Source organism: Schistocerca serialis, chromosome 3 (assembly GCF_023864345.2).
Source record: "Schistocerca serialis cubense isolate TAMUIC-IGC-003099 chromosome 3, iqSchSeri2.2, whole genome shotgun sequence".
Classification (NCBI taxonomy): Eukaryota; Metazoa; Arthropoda; class Insecta; order Orthoptera; family Acrididae; genus Schistocerca; species Schistocerca serialis.
This window is the reverse complement of record NC_064640.1, coordinates 475849557-475866204: the sequence shown is the minus strand read 5'-3', so window position 1 is coordinate 475866204 and position 16648 is coordinate 475849557.

Below are 16648 nucleotides of genomic sequence, written 5' to 3'. Positions count from 1 at the left end.
ATATTAGATACATGCTCCCTGATAGATGCTATTTTTCCTGACTTCCGCAAGGCGTTCGATACAGTTCCGCACTGTCGCATGATAAACAAAGTAAGAGCCTACGGAATATCAGACCAGCTGTGTGGCTGGATTGAAGAGTTTTTAGCAAACAGAACACAGCATGTTGTTATCAATGGAGAGACGTTTACAGACGTTAAAGTAACCTCTGTCGTGCCACAGGGGAGTATTATGGCACCATTGCTTTTCACAGTATATATAAATGACCTAGTAGATAGTGTCGGAAGTTCCATGCGGCTTTTCGCGGATGATGCTGTAGTATACAGAGAAGTTGCAGCATTAGAAAATTGTAGCGAAATGCAGGAAGATCTGCAGCGGATAGGCACTTGGTGCAGGGAGTGGCAACTGACCCTTAACATAGACAAACGTAATGTATTACGAATACATAGAAAGAAGTATCCTTTATTGTATGATTATATGATAGCGGAACAAACACTGGTAGCAGTTACTTCTGTAAAATATCTGGGAGTATGCGTGCGGAACGATTTGAAGTGGAAAGATCATATAAAATTAATTGTTGGTAAGGCGGGTACCAGGTTGAGATTTATTGGGAGAGTCCGTAGAAAATGTAGTCTATCAACAAAGGAGGTGGCTTACAAAACACTCGTTCGACCTATACTTGAGTATTGCTCATCAGTGTGGGATCCGTACCAGGTCGGGTTGACGGAGGAGATAGAGAAGATCCAAAGAAGAGCGGCGCGTTTCGTCACAGGGTTATTTGGTAACCGTGATAGCGTTACGGAGATGTTTAACAAACTCAAGTGGCAGACTCTGCAAGAGAGGCGCTATGCATCGCGGTGTAGCTTGCTCGCCAGGTTTCGAGAGGGTGCGTTTCTGGATGAGGTATCGAATATATTGCTTCCCCCTACTTATACCTCCCGAGGAGATCACGAATGTAAAATTAGAGAGATTAGAGCGCTCACGGAGGCTTTCAGACAGTCGTTCTTCCCGCGAACCATACGCGACTGGAACAAGAAAGGGAGGTAATGACAGTGGCACGTAAAGTGCCCTCCGCCACACACCGTTGGGTGGCTTGCGGAGTATAAATGTAGATGTAGGTGTAGATAGTACCATCGCATGTGGGACATAGCTACCGACTCCGTCGCGGACAACCTCTAACATATCTCACGTACTTTCTGGAGAATAACTTTTAAAAATAATTTCGGTATGATAGCTCCATTCTGTATGCAGAAATCTATGACCTGAAATACATGAAACGTAAACAAGTTTGTGGTGGGATACTGTAATATTTTGAAAAATCTTTTTTTTTTTACCGAATATTTTCCTCAAGATCGAATGAGAAAGACAGCATAGAGGAGAACACACGCGAAACCAAAATTTGCGCTTTTAAATTTCTTAAGCTTAATGTAAAAGTTATACTGAGAAACTGAGTACAGAATCGAATATGGATTTGCTTTATCTAGATAAACAATTCATATTAGGCACACCGGATGACATGAAATGTCTGTCGTCGTGTCTTCTACTTGGAACGACCAGTAGTCCATGTCGAACAGGGCGTCACGACAGAGTTACATCTCGATGTAATAACGATGTCGTTAATGTTAACCAGGTAAGTCATTTCAACAGTGTCTATGTGAGCTCCGCAATGTAGATTGATTCTGCTCCGAATCGCAAGTCGCATCGCGTATCGTATTGCCTGTCTAAACGTCGCCTTAAGCCGTCGCCACCATATGACGACGTGGCGCCCTACGAGTTTTGTTATGTCACTTCCTATTTATTGTTGAGGAGCAGTTTTTTCACGTGAATTCCAAACAGGTCCTGAGCTATTTCGGCAACGTGCTACGTAAAGTAGAACCAATAGGAAGCTAAAATGCTACCTAAGTCACTATCAGAAAGCAAGGCGCCATACTGTATTCGTCGTATTCTGTAGTACTCTATGTTCGATGAATTTTTGTTATACGTTGATCCTATGAATATATTCTGTCTCAAAGCACGAGTACACTGTATGAGTTGAGAATACGAGTAATTCCTTATTGTTACGATTTTTTTTTACAATATAATTCACGTGTTATGAGAGCAAGCTATTTCAAGGCAACACAGAAGAAGATTCGAGGGTTCGTTATGATTTGTTATAACTAAATGTCAATAATGTTGTGTGTTTAAAGCCTTTACAAGCATGTTACATAAAATAAAGCGACATTAGAAACTGAGTTTCAGTAAAGTATACTTCGTTGAGGTGTCATGTTATGTAACCAAAGGTGGATAGATAGTGGATTTGTTCCACTCTAACGTGCTTTGTGTGCTCCCTATCATATTCGAAATCTACGTGACAAGTGCAGTACTAAAAATTACCACTTTTAGGAGAGCAAGTAACTATACTTTTTAAATTCTTAGGTCAATTAGTTTCAGAAGAGTAATTTACATAAAACGGAGTTTTTAGGAGTTTTAGGCTCTGAACTGTGCCATATGCTGTTATTAAAAGATTTTTTCGGTTTGAAACAATAGATTGTTTAGATGTACTTGATTGCTGAAAACAGTTACGCCTATCGTTTCCTTACTCCTCTTTAAAGAAGGGGTATGATTTCACTTTTTGTTTAGCCGAGCTGAAATGTGGACTAGTGAAGTGTAGTTTGTGGTTATTAAGATTCCGGCTTTTTTATGGATGTTCATAAACGTAATTTACAAAATCTAGTGGCTTGTTTTCAATAATCCATTATTAGAAAACACACCATCATCAGTCTTCTTATCATAAAGGAAACCCGCCGCCGCAAAACAATATAAAGCGCAGCATGAATAAAATAAAAACATTACAACTGAAAGCATTTTCTCTAATCACTACAGACAAATACTGTTGTCGCTGATTTAATAAGTGCTACAAATATTGATGCTCTCTTGTGCCATCCCTCATCTGAATCATTTAACTTTCAACTGTGTGATCAAGATAGAGAAAAAGACGCAAAGAAAGTATAAAGTAACAGAAAAAGTACTTTTCGACTACTTTGTAACTTATCTCCAGTATCATTTGTGTAAACATATTGAACTGCGTTTTTCTCAGTGATTCTTTGTACCAGAAGTTACACAAAATGTTATTACTTGCCTGTTGAGAATAAAATGGATGTTAACGAATTTCTACTTAACGCAGACGAAAGAGGAAACCTACTGATACTGATTTAACAATACACTATGTAAGTCACCTGTGTTCAGACATTCAATAACGTCTCAATAATCAAGTACCTGATCATGTGCATAAAATTGGAATCATTAGACTAATGAAAGGGCTATGCTCCATTCACACCTTCTGTATAATTAGCTATGGTCTTCTTAATTCTTTTATTCGAATTTAAATGCTTCTAGACTTTGAATAGGATACAAAATGATGAATATTAAATGTGCACAACGAACTATTACTGCTTCATAGTACTTGGTGTAATTAAGCTGATGGTTATCCGAGTGCTGCAGTGGTCACTGTATACATTACAGGGAGCTGAAACATCGTAGGGGCGATCGCGGAGCATTCTGAAGAAAAAAAAAGAATAGTTTCACCTTCTGCTACAAGGTGGAATTATGACGCTATAGGCAGGCAGGGTGTCTAATTTCCCCTGCTTTGAAGCCAGTATGCTGTTATTCGCTTGATGACGAGAGTTGATGTCTGTCTTGAAGTGACCAATGTTGTAAAAGTTTAAAATGGTTAAGTATTCCGCATGAAACGCAATGGCTTTTGAAACAAATGATCGTGCACTGCTGCTAACGTTGTTTTATCAGAACGGCAGAAATAGCAACAATGCACTGCGGTGATATCGCTGACAGAAACAGCTGCGTAGTGTCACTATGCCAATAACTGGGCTAAAGAATACCATCAAGAAAAAAGGTGAATTTGCACATCTCGTTGAAGTTGTTGTAGCTATGGCCCAGAGTGCGGTACACTCCTCAGACTCGGAGGCCAGTGCTCGATATGAGTCACGGGACATACCTTTAGACTGGTCAACAGTTTTAAGGACTTTGTGGTGCGTTTAACACTGCTATTCTACAAGTTGCATAACAATCACTAAATGAAGTCCCAAGATAGTCTACACATCAGTAATTTCTCCTTCGTCTTTTTTTCACATTTCGAAATATATGATATGTGGTAGGGGAGTATTCTTTGGACAGACGAGACACGATTCATTCCGTACAGTGTTGTGAACCCACAGAACTGTCACAGACGGGGCTCTACTCCGTCACATGTGGTGCAGCGACGTCCATTGCTCACAGCCTATGTGACTGTGTGGCGTGATTTCACAAGCTATTTCATTCTCAGCCCTCTTTTTCTTTCAGGAGATGGCACCTTCTGAGGTTGTTGGGTGTACAGTGATAGCTACACGTTATAGCGACCTTTTCGTGCAACACATGAGTCCATGTTTGCAAGAGCACAACTCTGACCAAACAGCTATTTTCAGGAAAGATGGTCCGACGCGACAGGTCGCTTGCCAGGTGAGAAAAAATGGCTCTGAGCACTATGGGACTTAACATCGGAGGTCATCAGTCCCCTAGAACTTAGAAATACTTAAACCTAAGTAACATAAGGACATGACACACATCCATGCCCGAGACAGGATACGAACCTGCGACCGTAGCGGTCACGCGGTTCCAGACCGAACCACCTAAAACCACTCAGCCACTCCGACCGGCGCCAGGTGAGAAAGATTTTGTCCGAGAAACCTTGGCTGACGCCCTTATCACCTATTGGCAATTTCAAGATGAGTGCCCTTCCACATTCCTCAGGGCCAATCCATGTGAGTCGGGAGACCACGCTGAACTCACATGGTAACTTGTGACCGTATCCTAATAAACATAACAGAACCACCGTTTTCTTGTGTTTCTTGCTTGTTTCCATTCCCTTGCTCCCATACCACATTATGACTGCTTACAGAGATATATTTTCACCTGGTGTCAGAAATGGGAACTATTATTTTCTTAAACATTCTCTGTGAACTCTCTGATAAATGAATAGACCCACGATGTTTCGGCGTCATGGGATGTATACAGTTTGCACTGCAACATTCGGAGTACTTTGAGTTTAACTCTAACCAGCAGGTAGACAAAACGTACAGCTCATTATCGCAGATAGTGCATATATCAAGTAAAAATTATACTGGACAAAATGTACCGGGAAAACCGGCACGTTAAATTCTCTCAACAGCAACGAGTGTGAACTTAGGCTACTTCAGAAAATGACTTTTGTCTGACTATTGAATTTCAACAGTAGGGTGTGATCTGAGGTATTACGCCAGAATTAATTCATGGTTATTGGAAAATTAAATTTATTACACCTCTTTAAACTGCTATGTATGTATTGTTGACGTCTCAGTCAAAAAGAAGTTTTATTCACACTTTTCAAGTAACTTTGATAATTTAAACATATATGATTAGAATGTGTTTCCAAATTAATCGCCGGCCGCGGTGGTCTCGCTGTTCTAGGAGCGCAGTCCGGAACCGCGCGGCTGCTACGGTCGCAGGTTCGAATCCTGCCTCGGGCATGGATGTGTGTGATGTCCTTGGGTTAGTTAGGTTGAAGTAGTTCTAAGTTCTAGGGGACTGATGACCACAGCTGTTAAGTCCCATAGTGCTCAGAGCCATTTGAACCTTTTTGAACCAAATTAATCTAAATTTTCAGCGGAGAACTTTGTAGTCAATTTTGACACGAAAATTACTGGAAAAGCATTTGAAATCTCTGTCAGAAACATGGGGATGTCGGATTTAAGAAGAAGAGGAAATTCATCAGTGAACCATATTGAGTTCCAAGAACAGCCCATTTGTTTCCTGTTCTTATTAAGATCAACACTGAAAACCTCGGTCACCAATTCCATTTTTAAAACATACAGTAGCTTACTATTATGTCATTCACGACTCGAAGTGTACCAGATGCAAAAGTAAATTATAGTTGCAGCTATAAACATTTTCATTTGAGGGCTACAGCTGACACTGGATGTAGAAAAGTCTGGAAAATAAATAAAATTTTCATGATTTATGCCATATCTGAGCAATACAAATTCACAACACCCGTTGCCAATTCAAATAAGGGAAATGAAGATATACAATAAGCCCTTAATATAGTAGCCAATTATTGAACGTTTCCACTCAGTATTACAGAAAAACGGTAATGAAAAGAGTTTTTTCATTTAGACCACTTTACAAAAATCTTCTACACACTGAGAAACAAATTGATCTTGAAGATGCAAAAAAAGATACGGATCAAAGTTTGTTAATGAAAAAGCAGGGATTGTTGTTGTTTCTACCGGAACTGCTAGTCCTCGATTCCCGTTAAATTGGATTAATTCGAAAAATATATTTACATAATTTTTTAATATTTTTGATAAACGTGATGGAGAATGCTAAAACGTGAATACTGTTGACAACTACTTGTTTCCAAAATATTTATTAACCTCTGGGTGTAACGTGGTATATATTTAGGAAAAATTGCATTTGTTTAAGGAGATGGAGATTGAATAATTATAATTTCTTTTAATTTATGGAACAATCGCTTTATTATGACACAGTTATAACAGGTTTCGGCCTACAGTGGCCATCCGCAGATCTGCTGTAGAAAAAAGAAAAGCTTCTGTTAGCGGATGAAACAAATACAAATAATTTCACTGGATCTACTCGTGAGCTAAGCACTATTAATACACTTATGGTTGAAACATATGTTCAGCATTTTGTAAATAAATTGTAGCGTACCAGCTACACTACACAGTAATGTGTAAATACATATTTCGCGACATTTCTTTTTGCTTGCATTTGGTAATAACAGTAATAACTTAGAGGCCTTATCTAAATTTAATGAGGAGCATTTCATGTCACCCATAACGCGACATGAATCCAAAATTTACGTTGTACTTCAATTAAAATAACGGGGGACACTTCAGATGGCGTTAGGCAGGCGGACGTTTTTAAGTTATGTATGGAAGACGATGAGTTGCCAAGAGAAGGGAAGTGCGAAAATAACGCAGCCACAAGTCGTACACTTGGGGCAGTTACACGGGGACACAGAACACTTCTCGATTGTTTGTGAACAATATTCGCGTAGCTAGACACTTCCGTCAGCTTAAAAGCGGGAGGAACGGCTATGTCAAACGTGAATCTCCATACAAGCCTGCTATGCAGCAAATAGAGTTATCACAAAAAACATAAATATTCACGCACGTTTTAACCACTCGGAATAAGAACAAGTTTTTAATAGTAATCTCACCTAATCAGTCAGATTCCTCCGCCACAGTTTGTTTTCGTTTATTTTCAAAACTGAGTAAATCAAATGTGACTCATGAAAACTGAGGAACGTGTTCAGTTGGAGGGGTTCCAGATAAGCTGTCGGCACACTCGAAAGCATGTATCTCTTGAGGCCTGCCTGAGAGGCAAGTCACGTAGACGAACTCTCCCCAAATACCTTCATCTCCGAATTGATGTAGTACTTTTCGAATACTATCGCTTTTCGAATACTATCGCTTTTCGAATACTACTTCGAGTCTACGCTCTTCGGATACTACTCCAACTGTACGGCACTGCATCTGGGTAGCGACAAGTTATGCAACAAGCATTACATGCAACATTTTGTACGAGTAGAAAGAGATTTTGATGTTCTAGGTATCAATTCATTAGTGATTGATGGTGCTAATAGCCCAGAGAGCTGTACAAGACAAACGTACGAGGTAATGCTGTTCCAAATAAAGTAAATGTTCGTGTCTGTGACGGTCCTCTTTTGTGACTGACACCTTACAACAGCGTCATCAACGACGTGCTTGACTGTTATTGTCAAAGAAAAATAGGAGTTAACCTTTGTTTTGTTGTGTTTGTGAGCTTAGTACACAATCAGCAGCATTTTCGTACGTCCAAATCGCAACGCCGCTGCCCTGCAAACCTCTATTTCTGTCAAGTTCTCCGTTTTCACTGCACTCGCAGTTAGAAGAGTATCAGTAATACTCGTTGTTTACAAGTACTGGCAATAACGAACGTTGGCCAACGGCCACATGGCCTTTCAGGTGTTGGGCGTGGTTTCTACGCCCGCTGTGCGGTAGCTCTGCAGTTGATCAGTTACTAAGGTGCAGTCTTGTTTGTAGTTTTTTCCGTAGTGTAGGGGAGTTTATTCGTCTTTAAATTCACTATTTTTGTTAATAAATCCATGAAATTTTCCATTTAGGTCAGACAGGGAAACAGAAAAGATCTCACTAACTATTTCTACAGCCTCATATGCAAGTTCATACAGATTTATGTGTCTGAAGTCTCTGTATGTAGTTAGTTTCTGTTTGCTTCTCCGTCTTTCTATTGAACACATCATGAATGTTATGTCACTGGCACACATACCAGGTGGAGATATTAGAGACGCATGTGAATATGGTCGTTGACCTGAAGTGGAGGAGAAACCTGGAAACATTAGACGATCACAATTGCAACGTGTCCTTCTATATTAATGTATACCTGTTCGACGCTAGTCTACTGATAACAAAGCGACGGCCTGTTTTGTTAAATGTTATCGTGAACACACGTAACGTGTAAGATCTTCGTCTAAAACTGCATGACACTCGCGCTTTCGACTCTTATTTAAGGCGCACAATCATCATACCTGTGATTTGTACATTCGCCTGACGTTTCGGCAATGGAAATTATCAGAATATGGTGTTGCGACGCCTAGCTCTTCACTCGCCTTACTCAGACTACTGTTATTGCAATGTTGATGGACAAACACAATGTATGAGTGGAGAACAGGGAGAAATACAGTCATAGCTTCTTCCCATTCAGTTTGTAGCACTAGAATAATAACTTTCTCAATTCCGACAGACACAAAAAATTGTTCAAATGAGTGTGAATTCCTAAGGGACCAAACTGCTGAGGTCATCGGTCCCTAGACTTACACACTACTTAAACTAACTTAAACTAATTTATGTTAAGAACAACACACACACCAACAACCGAGGGAGGACTCTAATCTCTGGCGGAAGGGCCCTCACAATCCATGCATGGTGCCTCAAACCACTGTACCCTGAATACAGAAGCGTCATTCAAACTATTGAATCTTTCCATTAAGTTAGTATTACAGAAAAATAGTAATTAAAAAAGCTTTTTCATTAAGACTACACTACTAAAAACATACCTGTTCGACGATAGTCTACTGATAACAAACCGGGAGCCTTGCTTTCTTAAGTGTTATCGTGGAGAAATGCAACGTGTCATATCTTGGTATAAAACTGCATGACACTCGCGAGTTCGACTCTTATTTATGGTGCACAATCATCATACCTGTGGTTTGTACATTCGCCTGACCTTGCGCTAATGGAAATTATCTGGAATACGGTGTTGCGACACCTAGTTCTTCACTCGCCTGACGCTGCTGTTGTATTTTTGACGGAGTAATACTACGTGTGAATGGAGAACATGGAGAAATATAGTCATAGTCTCTTTCCATTCATTTAGGAACACCAGAATCATAACTTTTTCAGTTTCTACAGACACCTAACACAATGTTCAAATATGTGGGAATTTCTACGGGACCAAACTGCTGAGGTCATCGGTCCCTAGACTTGCACAGTACATAAACTAAGTTATGCTAAGGACAACACATACACCCACGCCCGAGGGAGGTCTTGAACCTCTGGCGCGAGGGGCCGCACAATTCGTGACAGGCCGCCTCAAACCATGCGACTACTGATAGCTGCTACAGGAACCATAAACATTAATATGGCGCTCGTATACATATAATTTTTCTCTCAAATAATTTCAGTATAGCTATAGTTTAGTCCACAGCAGAATACATTTTTTGAAGTAACGACAGTGAGCAAGATATATGCATAATAATAATGTGTTTGATGAGGATACTCTTAATTACTGTACAGGGAAAGGAAATATATTTACCTCATGGGAGACGCTTCAGGAAATAGACATTCAAAAATCTATTCATTGCACTTCACTTTTTCCATCCAAAATGAGATTTAAGCTAAGTTACTGTGCTTGTAGATAATAATGCTGAATTAAGTATAGTGCACTCTGTGCTAGAACTCAATATCCTTCAACTTGTTACCTTTCCAAAGATTTATAGCCATTGATGATTCACCTCGAACAGCTTTCTTCTGTATTCTTTCAAGTTTTGCTTAGTATGTGTCCTAGGGCTGCCAACAAAAATTAGCAGCAAGTGTGTATTAATAGAACATATCAACACTGCTACAAATGACCTGTCCTGAGTAGAACTTGTTTGCCTGATGAGTGTGTTGTTGTTATTATTTTTGCATTTAAAGAGAATATATCTCATAAACATACCCAACTTATCAATGTTGCTTCATTGCTGTGGCTGGAATGTAAATCTACACTTCTAAGCGCATTAAGTCACAGAAAGGAAATACCACCCAAAATTTTCAAATCCTTATGAGGAAACGTTAATTTAAATATAAACCTTACAACAATATATTTAGCACGTAAATAATAAATACCGTTCAGGACACGTTGCTCGATGACATGATGACATTCGGTGCTAATTTAGGCTTATTACTGAATTCTATTGACGGCTACAGTATACACTTACAGTAAAAGGGAAAAGGAGAAAGAATAAAAGAGAATAATTAGTGATGATATCACAAATTCGGTGGAACATTTTCTGCAATTATAGAAAGCGAACCACATTCTGTGCTTGCAAGAAGGGGTACCCTCTTTAAGTCATTAAGCCTTTAGTTCACGTTCTTCAATAATGCACTACAGAAAGTATAACCTTAGCAATCAATACGTTATCGTAGAGGTGAATGGCATTTCTCTCTCTGGAGAGGGTTTGCTTAACCCTAGAGATCCCATTTAATAAGTCGCTACCATCTAACGCAAAATGTAGCACGAGAGTTCGTGTTTTTTAACAGTTAAATTTTCTACATTGATAAACAGCAATATGGACAATCTCAGTATGAAACCTCAGAAATCAATCTTATATTATTTTCTCAGTTACAGATATTTTTTGTGGAAAGAGATACCTCACAAATTAATCTCATTTTCTTTTCTCAGTTACAAATATTCTTTGTGAAAAGCCAGATAATAAATTGGAGAGCACCTAGAAAATACATCTACATATGTTAGAGTCACTGTGAGCAAGGGGACTGATGACCATAGATGTTAAGTCCCATAGTGCCCAGAGCCATTTTGGACCACTGTGAGCAACATTCAGCATAAGATTGCTCAGTACAAAATTTCCAAGACAGCTTTGTGTTATTAGTAATATAATTTTATCAGTATCACTTCTGCTTTTCATTACATCATAAAATTAGAATAAAATGTTAGTCTGATAATGTTGTGTTTCGGGATCTGTATGCACTAAGATTTGCCCATGGAATTAACACTTTATTTATACAAATATCACGTGCGAAAGCTAATTCTATCATACAGGTTAAATTACATAAACTGCAATAGACATACTGTAATATATGAATTATCTACAACTGGAATGATTTTTCAGCTGTCTTTCCATTTTCATTTGAGGTTATTGATGTGCATTCATCAAAAAAATTTTCTCTAATAGGCCCCCTGAAACAATGTGTGATCTCTTTGCTTAGCTATGATTATCATAAAATTAAGCTTAAGTGAAGTTGCATAAGGTCAACATTTATCTTTCAGGTAAAGGATTGGACATCCTATTAGAAATAGAAAATTAAGCTTTAGAAAAACGGTTCACAGAGAATTGTCATCACTAACATAAGACTGTAATATATATAACATTAAAGTAAAAGGAATATAATAATTTAGACGTTTTGTAAGTAAATTAACATGTCTGCAAATCAATAAAGTGGATGTTACTTACATCATCTCCATTGCATTAAAAGAAGCATCTGCAGCACGTATCTATATTCCAGGATAGGTGATTAAATTATTATATTGCTGACAATGTTTAGACAGGTGTTTATATGGTTCCACTTCTTCATTATAGTTATTCAGCAAGAGTGCATTTAGTGGATTAGATAGTTATGATGACTTCATTAACTTCTACATGAACCAGGGATTGAAGACATAAGTTTCCTGCAGTATAATGCTTACCTTGATATACTCTATATACAGTGACAACAGTCTCTCCCTCTCTCACTCCTTCCATCAATGACCTAACATTCCATTTACCCTCACTGTTCGCTGGTAAGTAACACCGTTTCTGAAGCTAACTTGGAGCTTTGTGTAATGTCCATTCCACACAAAATTAGAGAAAAATCATACATTATATTATTTATCGACATTCATAAGCAATTTTCACTACATCCATAATCTCTGTTCTTTTAAAACTCAAAAGAAATCTTAATACATTTAATAAAAATTGCCGTCAGATCACAACAGTATGAGGAGGGCAGACAATGAAACTTAAGTCGACAGAAATTATTCAAAAGTTATTTATTTTCATATAGATCCACTACAAATTCATAACTGTAACTACACAAATGTTGTATACATTAAAGACCAAAGCAAAAGAGGTAACCTGCCTTACTGCTCTTGTAAAATAATCTTTTGTTCTTTTAAACATACTGCAAACATTATCATGATCCACTAAAGTTATTACTAAAATACATTAGATTATAATACTTATATACAGAGTAAACTAAATTTTACAACTGTAACTACCCAAAATTGCTTACAATCAACATAAAAATAAAATTATAACTTTGACAAAACTGTATATTCAACTACTTTTGTCAAACAGTCATTAGCTTTGTGAAACACATTGTGTGACAATCTCATAGTCCCCAGATATTGTTAGTTTACCTATATTCTCAATTTTCATAAACTGGACAAGGGTAATTTTCAAAAAAGAAGGTCGTAAAATTGACAAGACAGAGTACTAGGAAGCTCTTGTGATACCGCCAGCAAATTACACTCTTCAAAAGAGAATTCACCTTACATAACCTAAATTTCCTAGCAGAATACAGATTTCAGAAGTACAGTTGTTCTCTGTTATACAAGGGACACGGACATTGAACATAACTGTATCCACTATTACACTGTTGTTGACTGAAGATGATTTTCGAATTTCGTATATCCTTGTGCAATGTGGGTGGTGGGGGGGGGCGGCATTTGTGCGTGTTTACATACGCAATAATGGATACATTAGACAGTAAGCATAGGGGCAGAAGGGTAAAAGGGGAGAAGGGATAAGAAACTTAGTGTGGTGGAGCAGAGAAGAGGAGAGGTTTGTTTCTGGGTGTATGATGGATAAGTTTGTAGAGTGGTAATTTTAAGCATTCTTAACAGTAACTGTATCATGGTATTCGACAGTAAGGAATTTTCCTTTACTGTACTGCATTGTGTATTTAATAGTATACTCAATAGAGAGGAATCTAAAATAGTTGCTCCACATCTGCCAAATGGATGCTGTGATTAGAGCAGCACCAAGTAATATTACCATGTTTGTGGTAAATTCAGGAAGAGTGGTAGTTGCATACAAGGGCATGTTTTCTATCTGTAACACTGATGTGTCATTCCCTACTATTGTACTGCGCTCAGATTGAGGGGTAAGTGTGCCCAGTTCAGCTTGTTCTGTTGGCACATTGTACTCATCATATTCTTGTTTGAGGCGTCCCATTCCAGCAACAAATGTGTCTGTGGTATGCAGTTGGATATGCTCCATAGTTTCCATTTCAGATCTCAGTGTGTTTGTGGTCTGAAAAACAGTAGTCTCCTTGGACAAATCAAGTTCAGCATACTGTTCAGTGAAGTGGCCCATGTCAGCAGATACTACGGAATTATCTACTGTTAGTGATGTTTTCGATTCTTTGCTGAAGCCGGCAGCATTCCTAAAACCCAAAAACGTAAAATTATTAGTATAGTTTGAGAGAAATTAGCTAACATAAATGTGACAACAGCCAAACACATTATAACTACTAATAGAAAATAAATAAATAACAGTATTGTCGTAATGATAATTTTAAAGTCAACCAAGAAGATTTATTAAGTATGAATCGAATTTCCTTTTCGAATGGTATTGGAACACTCTATATAAAATGGAATGTAGCTGTAAAATAACATTACACTAGTAGAAAACTTTGATAGTTCAATGCAATGTTGAACAACTGAAACATAAGAGTAGTTTCATAGAGGTAGCTACGATTATAGATGACCCTTATGACTGTCAAACCTACCTGAATTGTCTATGTTTGAGAATATAAAGAAGTATGTGTTACAATTAATGCACCAAACCTTGTGAAACTTGTAATGAGTATCCCACGTACTGTTATGTGTATTATGTATACAGCAAACAGATTTGTTTCTGTTAAGAAATAGTTCCCCTGTGACGATTAACTGTAATTTGATGTGCAATTCATTTTAACATTAGGCAGATAAACTGAGTAATAAACAGAAGTCAACTTCATGAGGTATAATTGTCCTAGCATACAACATAAACAAATAATAGTGATGACATCATGTATGCTCATAAACGTAACTAATTTTCTGGTGTTATTAAATTTTAAAAAATTGTTACCTCAAGAATTGATTAATATGTAAAAGGAGGTTGTAACTTGCTAGCTGATATTATTTATTAGCCAAATGCCAATTTATAAATAAAAGAAAATGAATACCACCTACTTGTTAATTAAACCTCATAAATATACAGGGAATTCACTGCCCGTAGAGAGGGCTTTGCTTGGTGTCCATAGTGCACCTTTAAGGAATGAATTCACTTAATCTCAAAGTCCATTCATTCCTGTCTAAAACTGAGTAATATTCATATGAAGCTAGCAGAACAACCATAAAGAGTAGGAACATGCTATGTAACACTTACTCAAACCGACGATCTGCCAGCTCTTTTCCAGGAACAATGGGTGTGAAATTCCCAGAATTTGTGGTAGGTTCCTTACGCACAGCTGTAAAAACTGAAACAGAAGGAAGCCTGTAAGTACCCACACCAATTTGAAATTGGGCAACGATTTTCACTTTCCTAACAAGTTGTCACAATATTATTGTGGCAATCATTACAAACTGTAAATAAAAACATTGATCATAATATGGGAACGTAGCAAGGAAAATAAAAGATCCATGTCTGAGGTCAGATTGCAAATAAAAAAAAAATTGGCCTACACTGACGAATAACTCACGTCTTCTCCACACAGTGGACAGCTCAAGAATGACGCGAGTCACCGCTGGCTTTGCGATCACATGGTGAAATGAGGTGTTAGGCTGCTGGCGAGCGAGCCTAAGGCTGATATTAGAGGTCGCCCTCTTAGCCAAGACGCCAGCTCCATCTCTCGGATAATATTGGTATCAATGAAGAGAGTTATTCTTGTTCAAAATGGCTCTGAGCACTATGGGACTTAACATCTGTGGTCATCAGTCCCCTAGAACTTAGAACTACTTAAACCTAACCAACCCAACACACATCCATGCCTGAGGCAGGACTCGAACCTGCGACCGCAGCAGTCGCGTGGTTCCGGACCGAGCGCCCAGAACCGCTTGACCACCGCGGCCGGCGTTCTTCTTGTGCTTTCTTTTACATTGGTCTCCAAATTTCCTGCAACAGGTGGCACGAATCTTAAAAGAAGACGATGACTTTTAAATGGAAATACCTTCTGCTTTGAAGTGAGGAATATAATTATGAGACATCGGTGGAAATCTTTAAACACAGTGTGTTACATGAGCCCTGTTTCAGATAAAAACCTGCTTAATTCGTTATTGTCGACATCATTACCTATCAATTCGTGTAATGTGTGTGTGACTTTAGTAGCCTGTGAAATACACAGCCTTCCACATTTCGTGCATCGCAGGTAGACGTGCACAATCGGGATTTCGTAGCCTAAATCAGTTGTAGTTTTTATACAACTAAAATAATTTTTGCGCGTTAATGGTGTATGTTGCTCAGTGTTATATAATAGTATTAAATTCTTGTGAAAATTAGACACATTGAACTGTTTTAAGGTAGTTACACTGTATTAGTTCCCGCATGTTCGTTGTTTTGGATGGTCAGTCGCCAGCAGAAATTCATCCAAGGATTCAACAGGTGAAACACAGTGAGCTGACTTCAACCGTGTGCGAGAATTATTCTGCAGCTTATTTAATTATAGGATGACCACCGTAGGTGAAACACATGAAAATGTGGAAAAAGTGTATAGTGTATTAGAGAACGAACAGCAAATACAAGTTTATGTACATATCATGGTAGTTAGTTGTTGTGAGGTGAAAAATGGTCGCTCCTCTACGTGGAAAAATCGGAACAGTAATAGACGTCGTGGCTGGAGGTTTTTAGCCACGAAACGAAAAGGTCGACACAGATTTGATCGATTGTGTGACTAGTAAGAATGACATACAGAAGGTGTGTCTCATATTTTTTATTTTACAGTAAAACGGTTGATTAGTAACCATGAAAAATGGTGAATTTCGTGTACGTCAACTAAGTGAAAAGTTTTTGAGCTTACGAGTATGGAGTACGATAGCACATAATAAAAAACCTTAATTTACACAGTAGACGCACGTTCCTTTGCAACCGACAGATCACTCATACTAGATTTTTGATGTTTAATAACAATCTGGCGATAACACCAGACTGCTCATTTTTCATCCAAGAGTGTTAATGTGAACAAATGTATATGGTAGAACTATCGAAACTTGAAATTTTGGGAAATAATCATCTTATTTAATAATGATTTAAAGCATACTGCAA